The sequence below is a fragment of the Neopelma chrysocephalum genome, unplaced genomic scaffold (assembly GCF_003984885.1).
Source record: "Neopelma chrysocephalum unplaced genomic scaffold, ASM398488v2 Primary Assembly neopelma1_97390, whole genome shotgun sequence".
In the NCBI taxonomy this organism is placed as follows: domain Eukaryota; kingdom Metazoa; phylum Chordata; class Aves; order Passeriformes; family Pipridae; genus Neopelma; species Neopelma chrysocephalum.
The window spans coordinates 1,079,100-1,087,878 of record NW_020926031.1 but is presented as its reverse complement, the minus strand read 5'-3'; the positions used below and the strand labels follow the sequence as shown (position 1 = coordinate 1,087,878).

Genomic DNA, 8,779 nt, shown 5'->3' with positions numbered 1-8,779 from the left:
GCATCAACCAAGAGGAAGTTAAATATATATATATATAAAACAAAGAGCATACAGTGTGGCTGGAACACAGCCACTATGGCAGTTTCATCCATGAAGCAAGGTTGTGGAAAAACAAAACCCTGCAAACTCTGAGACACAAAGTGATTCAATTAAAGCTTGTTCCCGTGAGGCTTGGTTGGGATTAGAGATGTGCTCCCTTTGAATTTGCAGCTGAAAGTCTGCAGCCACATATCACCCTGGGAGACTCAGAATGAGAAACCCACTGATCTCCCAGAGGAGTGGGAGCAGCGACCAAACCAGCACAAGTGCGCTTTGTAAAATTTGTGTCACTTTTGTTCCAGAGTTTGCAATTAAAGCAATGGAAAATGGCAGTTCTCATGTTTTCAGCCAAATTAAAAAGTCTTACTTTCCCCAGCCCCCAAAAGTTTAATCTCAGATTTAATGAAACATTTAATTTGAAGCAATATATCTTAATTTGTGGGGAAGCAATTTATTGAATTAAAGTAAATAAAGTAATAAATTATTTATTGTTCTTTAATTTTAAATTTTTCAGCAGAGCGATCAGCTGAATTCAAAGCAAAAGAAATGTCTGAGCCCCCATTTACCTTCACCTGCAAGGAGAATATTTGATGCCTCTTTCAACTGTGTGGGACAGGAGAAGGTCTTGGAGGAGAGGCTTTTCTAGGAGGGAGTCAGACTTCTGGCTCTCAGCTACTTTTGCCGCCACAAAGGTACATTTCCATACTGCTTTGCATGCCTGTGAGTATCAGTGCAGGAGAGGCACAAAGGTGCTGCAGCTCATACTGCAGGCAGTGTCCAGGCCAGCCCAAGGTGGGCAGATGTTTTCATCCATGGGAATCTAATTTGGAGACTTTTCTGTGCCCCAAAGGATGGTGTGGGGATTAGGATCCAAAAGTGGATTTGCTCCACGTTTACTTTAAAATGGGAAAGCAGAGCAGGCCTTTCAAGTTTAGGTTACTCTACCAAAACATATCCCAATTGCAAATTACATACCCAATACCTGCACCCCAGCCAGCTGCTGCTGAGTCCCAGCCTGGAGCTGTGCTGCCCCTGCCGAGGGAGAAAATCCAGATTTTCATGGAGGGGACTGAGTAGCACAGGAGGGACAGGAGCCACGCCTCACACACTTTGTGCCCTCAGCCAGCTTCCAAAGTAAAATATGGACCCAAATACTGCCTTTCCCCAGACACTTCTGAGCTGCATCCCTCCTGACCCAGCATCTCTGGACCCCATGTAGGATCCTATTGATGGAGTAGGAAGCCAGGGTTGAGGTGCACAAAGGACCCCAAGGAAGCAAACAAGCCAGGCCCTGAAGCTTCCCCAGCAGTCAAAGGGATAAGGTGGCCCTGAGACCAGTCAGCTCCATGGTCATGGAGCCTGGGGCCAGCACTGCCATTTCCAGAGAACTAGACTGGACGGCTCCCTCCCCTGTTTGCTCAAGCACTTCCAATTAAACCCAATGGGATTCAATCTCTTACTCTTAATAAACTTCCCTGTTTCCTTGCCAACTCCCCTCCGGACACTAAGACGCTATTACTCCAAACACAACAGGAAAGGGCTATTTTTTTCTGCAAACTTTCTGACTGAAGAGGCAAGCATGATCCCCCCTAGCAGGATCCAAGCCATTAGGATCCATGAAAATTAACTGCAAATAAACATTTAGGGAGGGGAGGGAGGTAACAGGGCTGCTGAGCGACAGCAGAAGGGTTATGCACACGCTTCCCAAGGCAGGCAACACCTGCAGTTGCTGACTGGTGTGCACCTGCATGTGGGACCCAATATGGAATTTCAGAACTTATGTTCTGCTGTGAGCACATAGATCTCCAAGGATGCTTCCCCTCTATTTTCACACCACTACAAGTCCCTTCTCATGCATCCCAGGCATGCAGTTCTGGGGGCGGGGAAGATCTAACAACCCCTTCCTTGTCACTGTCACCACTTAGTACAGTGTGCATATGCAAGAGAGCTCTACAGCCCCCCTCCTCCAGCCTAGAGTCCTCATCCCCACATGCTACATCTCCATTGCACAGACCCAGAAGATTAATGCAGCCATCTCCCCTTTCCCAAAGCCCTGGTCGCAGCTTTGCAAGGCAGGAGCCTCCTTCTCCGCTCTCCTCTCCCTGACAGATGCCTCAGAGCCCGGGGCCGCAGTTAAGGTGACAAGATTCAGCAATTCTTTATGAACATTTCATTCCCGCTCGCTACACGACGTAAATTAGATGGTGTGTTACATTCGGGCAAGAAGCACGATATGTCACTGTGGCGCCGGCCCATTGGATGGAGAGGCTAATCCTGCCGTGAATTTCATTACTGCTTTTATGCCGTCGGAATTAGCTCAGTGACAGTGAGCCTGATTGTCTTTCACTAGGGGTTTGCCAGGGCGCAGGAAGGCTTCCTCCCTGATGGGAGCACTACCGAGTGACCCCGCTCTGTGGCCACTCATTGTGCCCTCACTGAGGCAGGGAGGGAGTGGTGTCCAGCCCATGGGGAGCTCTGATATCCCTCCTCCCCAGTGCTCACATAAACAAGATTGAAGGATCCCCTTGCACAGGTGGGTGGCCAGGATGGTGATAACCCTCCTCCTTGTAACAGGAAAGCGTTGTATCCCTCCCCCTCAACTTTACATGCACATGGGCAGTTGTCCTGAGGATGTTCTTCTTGCTATGGTGGATTCCTCATTCTCCCAGCACTCGAAAGCCTGGAGCCTGAGAACCAGGGACAGACTGTGATCTATGCTGCAGCTGGGCCAAGCTCAGGTCTTGTAACAGTGTCTGCACTTTTAGGTTTCATGGCCTTGCCCAGCGTAAGAGGAGATGAATGAGATGCACAGAGCCATTTCCATCACTGCCCTTAGGGTCCTGATGCTCAGGCTCAGTTTAGCCCAGCTTCCTCCTGAAGCACCCTCATGAAGAATATCAGCAGAATGGGTGACTCAGCAGCTGCTGACTTTAGGGAGTGAAGCTTTAGGACAACTTGAACCCATCCTGTGTCTATCCCTACATCTCTCCTGTTGTAGAGCTGCTACTAATCAGGGAGCAAAGCCAGGAACGCACAAAACACCATCTCCAAATGGCCAGCACCTACCTAGGTGATGTTGCTAAGAGGTCAGACACCAAAAGGGTGGCTCCCAGTAAGAAGTGGCAGAAAGAAATCTGGGAACTGAAGAGCCCAAGTGAAACAAAGGTAAGGCTGGCCTCATGCACATGCTGTATCCACATAGCAAGTTATACTTTCCCCAGTGAAACAATCTCAGAAGCATGCCATAAGCTGTCCCCTGATGCCACCCCCAGGCCCACCCATCAGGAGTTTCCTGAACCTCAGCACCCACATTTCATAGACACCATGGCTTTACTTCTCCAAACTAGCTTCTGGAAATCCTTTCTCCCTCCTCCGAAAGGCCCATGATAGCCTCAGCTCACTCCTCTCCATTCTTCTGTCCTCTCCCAGCCACTCTGCCCACCCCTGTTTTGCATCAAGCTACCTTGCTACCTCTCTCCCAAGATTAGATGTCCCCATACACTAAATCAGCAAACATCCACGTGCAGACCCATGCCTGTCCACATCTTACTGAAGCACTTGACTTTTCTCCTGGTGCCTCTGAGCACTGCTGCCATTTACAAGGTTCAAATGTCAGTGTGATGCCCTCCAGGGGTCCAGAGGATTGAGCTGCAAAACACTTGAAGGTTGCAGATGACGTTGCTGATGGTTGTCAGGCTGATCCAATTGGTTCTGCAACCCAGCACAGGTTCAGAAACGGAATTGTGGGAAGACGGACAGAGAAACAAATTGATCATCACTGCCAATCATCCCAGTGCATCCCTGAAGTTCAGGTTGTGTGGTTCTGCACAGTTCCAGCCTCAAACTCTCCTCCAGTGGTGAGTGCAGCCTCTGGAAATTGCAGAGGAGGCTTCAAAGCCAAAGAACCAGCAGGAAAAAAAGCTCTAATGACATTCCAGTGCTCTGTGCTACCAGACAGATCCCACCCCTCCTGCTTTCCTTCTGGCTGTCCCAGTGCCTCATCTCAGGGCAGCTTTGGGTGATCCAGTGTTCAAAGGACTGATGCAGGAACTTCAAAACATCCCCTGGGGGACTGAAGGAGCCCTCCTGGGCTGGGTGCTGTACAAACATGGCATGAGGAAAAAAAACACTTTCCCCTAAGCAGGAAAACTGGTATCAGTAACTGGCAAAGGAGCACGTTGCATTTACTGAAAGTCAAATCCACCTGGCTGGGGTGTTACCAAAGGCCAGCTTAGATCTAAAACCCATCCATAAGGGTGAATCTGAGAGCAGTAGTGGTCCAACTGTGCAGCACAATCTGGATATGTGGAGAGAGCCAGTGATTCTGGTGATACTGATACATGTAGCTCTGCTCCATACTCTTGGTCCCCTCCTCCCTCTCTCAGGACAAGAGGATGAGAGGATGCACAGCTTTAATGTGCATCTATTAGTCAAAGTGCTGTCCTCTTAGGTAAGCACTTTGGGAAGCTTGCCTAGTCCCTCACAGTAATACTCCATTAGGCCTTCACTCTAATTAGTGGGAGAAGGAGTGGGAGGGGATGGGGAAGAGCGGGAGGAAGTTAACAAACCGATTTGGGATGATGAACTACACAAGAGATTTGTCAAAGACAGGAAAAAGAACAAGAGCAGTCAAACCTCAAATGTTTGCAAGACAAGTGCCTGAAGGTGCATAGGAACAAGGCTTAGTAGAAAAGGGTCCCTAGCTCTCCCCAAAGAAGGGGACAGGATGCAGACTTTCCCCTGGCATTTGGGATGTGGAGGCAGACAGTACCCAGAGCTTGGATGGGGATGGCAACCCACTGCCAGCAGTTCTGTGGGTTTGCGTTGTTGGTTCAACTGGGATGAAAAAAAATAAAAGATTAAAATGAGGATAGAAACTGATACTGTGTTCATAGCCTTCTTGACAGAGACTTCCTCTTCTCCGCCACCAAGTCAAATACAAACATGCCCACAAAGAGCAGGGCCCAGGCAGGGGAGCTCAGTGGCCAGAGGAAATCACAATGGCTTTGTGGCATGCCACGAGAGGTGGCACTTGAACCTCAGAGGGCAGAGGGGGCCCTTTTTCTGGAGATCACTGGAGTACCACTGTCAGAGCCATGCCAGTCACTGTTCTTCACAGCTTGGGAGTCCTCTCTGAACCTGGAGGTACTCAAACCTGGAAGAAACTCAGCTGTGATAGAGGACAGGCTCTAATTAGGTCCAGCAGGAATAAGTCACTGGAGAAAGAAACTGTTTGGGCACCACAGCACATGACTGTCCCTCAGCCCAGCTGTCACCAGCTCATAAAGTGCCCCAGCGATAGCAGCAAGGGCAGAAGAGCTGGGTCACGTCCAGCCCCCAGCCCAAAACCTGGGCCAGCCCCACTAGCACCCCGAGGATCACTTCCCTCCCCTTCAAACCACTCCTCTTTCCCTGTGCCAGTTGCCCAGGCTTTAGGGAGAGCTGTTTCATACACAGCTCTCCCAGCAGCCAAGTGCAGTCTCGGCTGGATTTGCCCCAGACGCAAGGAAACCTTGGACAGATAATTCATTGTGCAGCCCACTGCAGCAGAGACAAGGCCAGAAGCTGTACAGAGCAAAAATAAAAAAGTCACTGGGACTCTCCATATCATATATATATCAGCCAGCAACAGCTCCATTGGGAACAAAGGTATTCAAGCATTGGAAAGAGAGTGCTTAGCAGTAAAATAGGTCCTGGAAGCCCTCGGGCACTATTTACTGGGGAATGAATCTACCTTGGTGACTGATTGCAGCCTTTTAACCTGGATAAATCAGATGACAGATAAGAGCGTCTCCCAGGTAGCCCTGCCGGCAGGTACCTCCATTACAGCCCCATCCATTTCAGCCAGCTCTGTCACCCACCAGGGGACATGTCCCCCGCTGTGTGAGGTGAGCCCTGTGGGGGGATCAGTGGGCACAGGTTTCTACTAGTTTTTGGAGCACCTCTGCTCTTCTCTTTATGTCAGGGTAGGCAAGGGAGCTTTTTCCAGCTGGAGAGGCCACCAAAGCAGCTGCAATGCTGAGGACTCATTGCTGCCTGGTTCTGAAAACCCAAAGCATCCTATATCCAAGACCACTGCTGGGGGTGGGGAAAGGGCATGCAGTGGATCCCAGCATGGGTTTCTTGGGTACACCAGCCCAGCATACTTCTCTCATCTGCAGAGAGCGCCTTCCCAGGCTGTTTGCAGCAGGACTCACTGCAGTTTCTCAATCACCCTATATCACACCTGAGAGATGGCAGGGACAGAGCCACCTCCAAAGCCACCTATACTGCAGGGACAACCACCAGCTGGGAAAGAGGCTTGATTTATATAAGGACACTTACAAGCTGTGAGTGCTCCCAGGCAGGAGTGAACAGGCAGCCTGCCCCAGCCTTTCATTTTGAGAGATGCCCTGTCTGGCACCCCAAAGTGCATATTAACCAGGATGCAAGTGTCTGTAATATGCAGCTGCCCTGCTTATCCTGTCCCAGAGACAGGCTGCAAGGACCGAGTCTTCCATCTCCCTGTGTGGCTCTCCAGCAAAGCAGTCAGGAGCTGTGGCAATGCTGCACAGCAGTGCCATGAACGTAGCAGCCCCTGGCCATGTGCTTTCAGGCTCAGGGCTGGTTTTTCGTGCACCATCCTGGCACCACCAGGTCAGTCATGGCCCATTGAGGAATTGTCACAGCTTAGCAGCAGCATGATTTGCCCTGTGCAGTCTGTCACCCCTTCTGCACAGCAAGAGACCTGTAGCACAAATTAGGATGTTGCCGAACCTTTGTTTTCTTGCCTGATTTTCCCCTTTGAGCACTCAAAACTTGCAAGCACACAAGACACATATCCACATATCCACAATTTCAGTTGCTGCAAAGTCTAGGCACCATCCTGTCCCATTTTTGCTCCTAATGCCTTTTATTGCTGCTTCAGACAGCCTTCGGAGGACCCCAGTAACTCAACACTCACCCTGCAGCTCTCCTGACACAGCAAGGAGTGCTGGTCAGGAACACTGTCATTTCAACAGCCGCTGGAGCAATTAGTACTCAATGCATCTCTTTATCTTGCAAAAAAAGAGAGCCAGTCCCTTCCACACTGCTACTTGCCCACAGGCCCCTTTCTGGGGCAGAGCAGGCACAGACCTTCTCTCCTTCTGTCCCTTGCTTTATAGATTTAAGGGAGAAAATAAGAAGCACAAACAGGTGTTCTTGCATCTTACAACCCAATCCTGTGCTCTGCCACTCTCTCCAGCAGAGCTCCAACCCAGGGCCAGCTGCTGATATTCAAGAGAATTAATTATCCACCCGAGATAATAACCCAAACCAAAGCACTCGGTTGAGAGGAGTTAAAGGAACAGTGCTTGTCTCTGGTATGGAGCCTGGGGTTAGAGAACCTCACAGTACTCCAAGTCACCTCTGTTGCCAAACAAGAGAGGTCTGAAAACTTTGGAGGCAGAGAACAAATGCAGGGAGGACGTGAGGGAGTTGAACTTTGGCTTTGCATGTCGGATCAGCATGGGCTGGAAAGGGCAAAATTGTTCCTGGTTTTCTGTGCCTTGGCATGGCAGTTTCTGGAATGAGAATGGGAAACAAAAGCAAACTGACATATCTTGTTTGAGTCCCTGCATATGGGAATGCTCCCCTCCATGTCATCCCCATGCCAGCTGGGTGCCAGCTTCAGCCAGAGGCATGCAGAGCAGGCACAGCATGTTTGCTGAGGTTGCATGCAGAGCAGGGCGTGTAGTACAGGGCACAGTGGAGCCCCAGTTACACCAAAACATGCACAGTGATGCTCAGTCTGCCAGGAATCACCAAAATCAGTCATGAACCCTTTCTGGCTGGTTTAAACTCATCAGGCTGCAACTCTGGACCTGCCAAAACGAGCAGGAACCTCTGGTCGGGGTTATTCCCTAAGGGCCTGCAAAAGGGGTTTCTCCTCTGCAGTAGTTGTAAATGACACTGGCAGTGCTGGGACTCAAAAGAGGATGGGTCTAATCCTGCAAGTTGCTTATCAGAAGGAAAATCCAGTCAATTCCCTGCAACAGTGCTGCTTCACGTAGCAGTTTGGATCAGGTACCTGATCCCTATGGGAATTGCTCGGGTTTTTTTGGTGATAGGGTTGTTTTCAGCCAGATTGCTTCCCTGATCTGGCCTCCATACATCCTCAAGGACAGCAGACCTGAACGGGGTTAGACAAACAGCTTGGCTGAGCAGCAGGGGGTGAGGGTGCCCTGGGGCAGGATTAATCCCAGCTTGACACATTTCCCACACACCAGAGCATTTGAGCTGAGATGGGGATGCTCCAGGGAGCCGAGCAGGGACTGGTAGGCTTCAGGGACCAAGACTCCCCCTCTACCCAGCCACACAAACTGCAGTGTGTCCCTGCCCCGCTCCAGGTGCACGATGCAGATGGGACAAGGGGCCAGCTACTGCCTTTCTATTCAGCCAGGTCTGTCAGTCCAGTCAGGTTCAAGATATCCAGGAGGGTCAAAGAGAGATGAAAGCGTATGTGTGAGGACGGGAGAGCACCGGGGATCCACCCAGAGGCTGACCTCCTTCTCCATCAGAGATCGCACCCTGGAAGCCATATTCAGCCATCATTAGTATGCAAAGACTGTGATCCGAGAAAGGGGGAGAGAGAAAGGGAGAGGGAGGGTGGGAGGGGGGAGAGAGAGAAGGGAGAGAGAAAGAGAGAAAAAGCCAGTTGTTTTATTCATGGCTGGTGATATTATAGACTGAGTGAAAATCACATTATCGTAATGGGAAA

At 50.2% G+C, this 8,779-nt stretch overlaps 1 long non-coding RNA gene across 1 annotated transcript; it reads left to right on the top strand.

Moving 5' to 3' along the window:
- Nucleotides 1–1,889: 1,889 nt before the first annotated feature.
- LOC113961664 lies at nt 1,890–3,883 on the top strand. Its single transcript, XR_003532358.1, has 3 exons — nt 1,890–2,177; nt 3,038–3,204; nt 3,762–3,883. It is a non-coding gene; the product is annotated as an uncharacterized LOC113961664 (long non-coding RNA).
- The last annotated feature ends 4,896 nt before the right edge of the window (nt 3,884–8,779 follow it).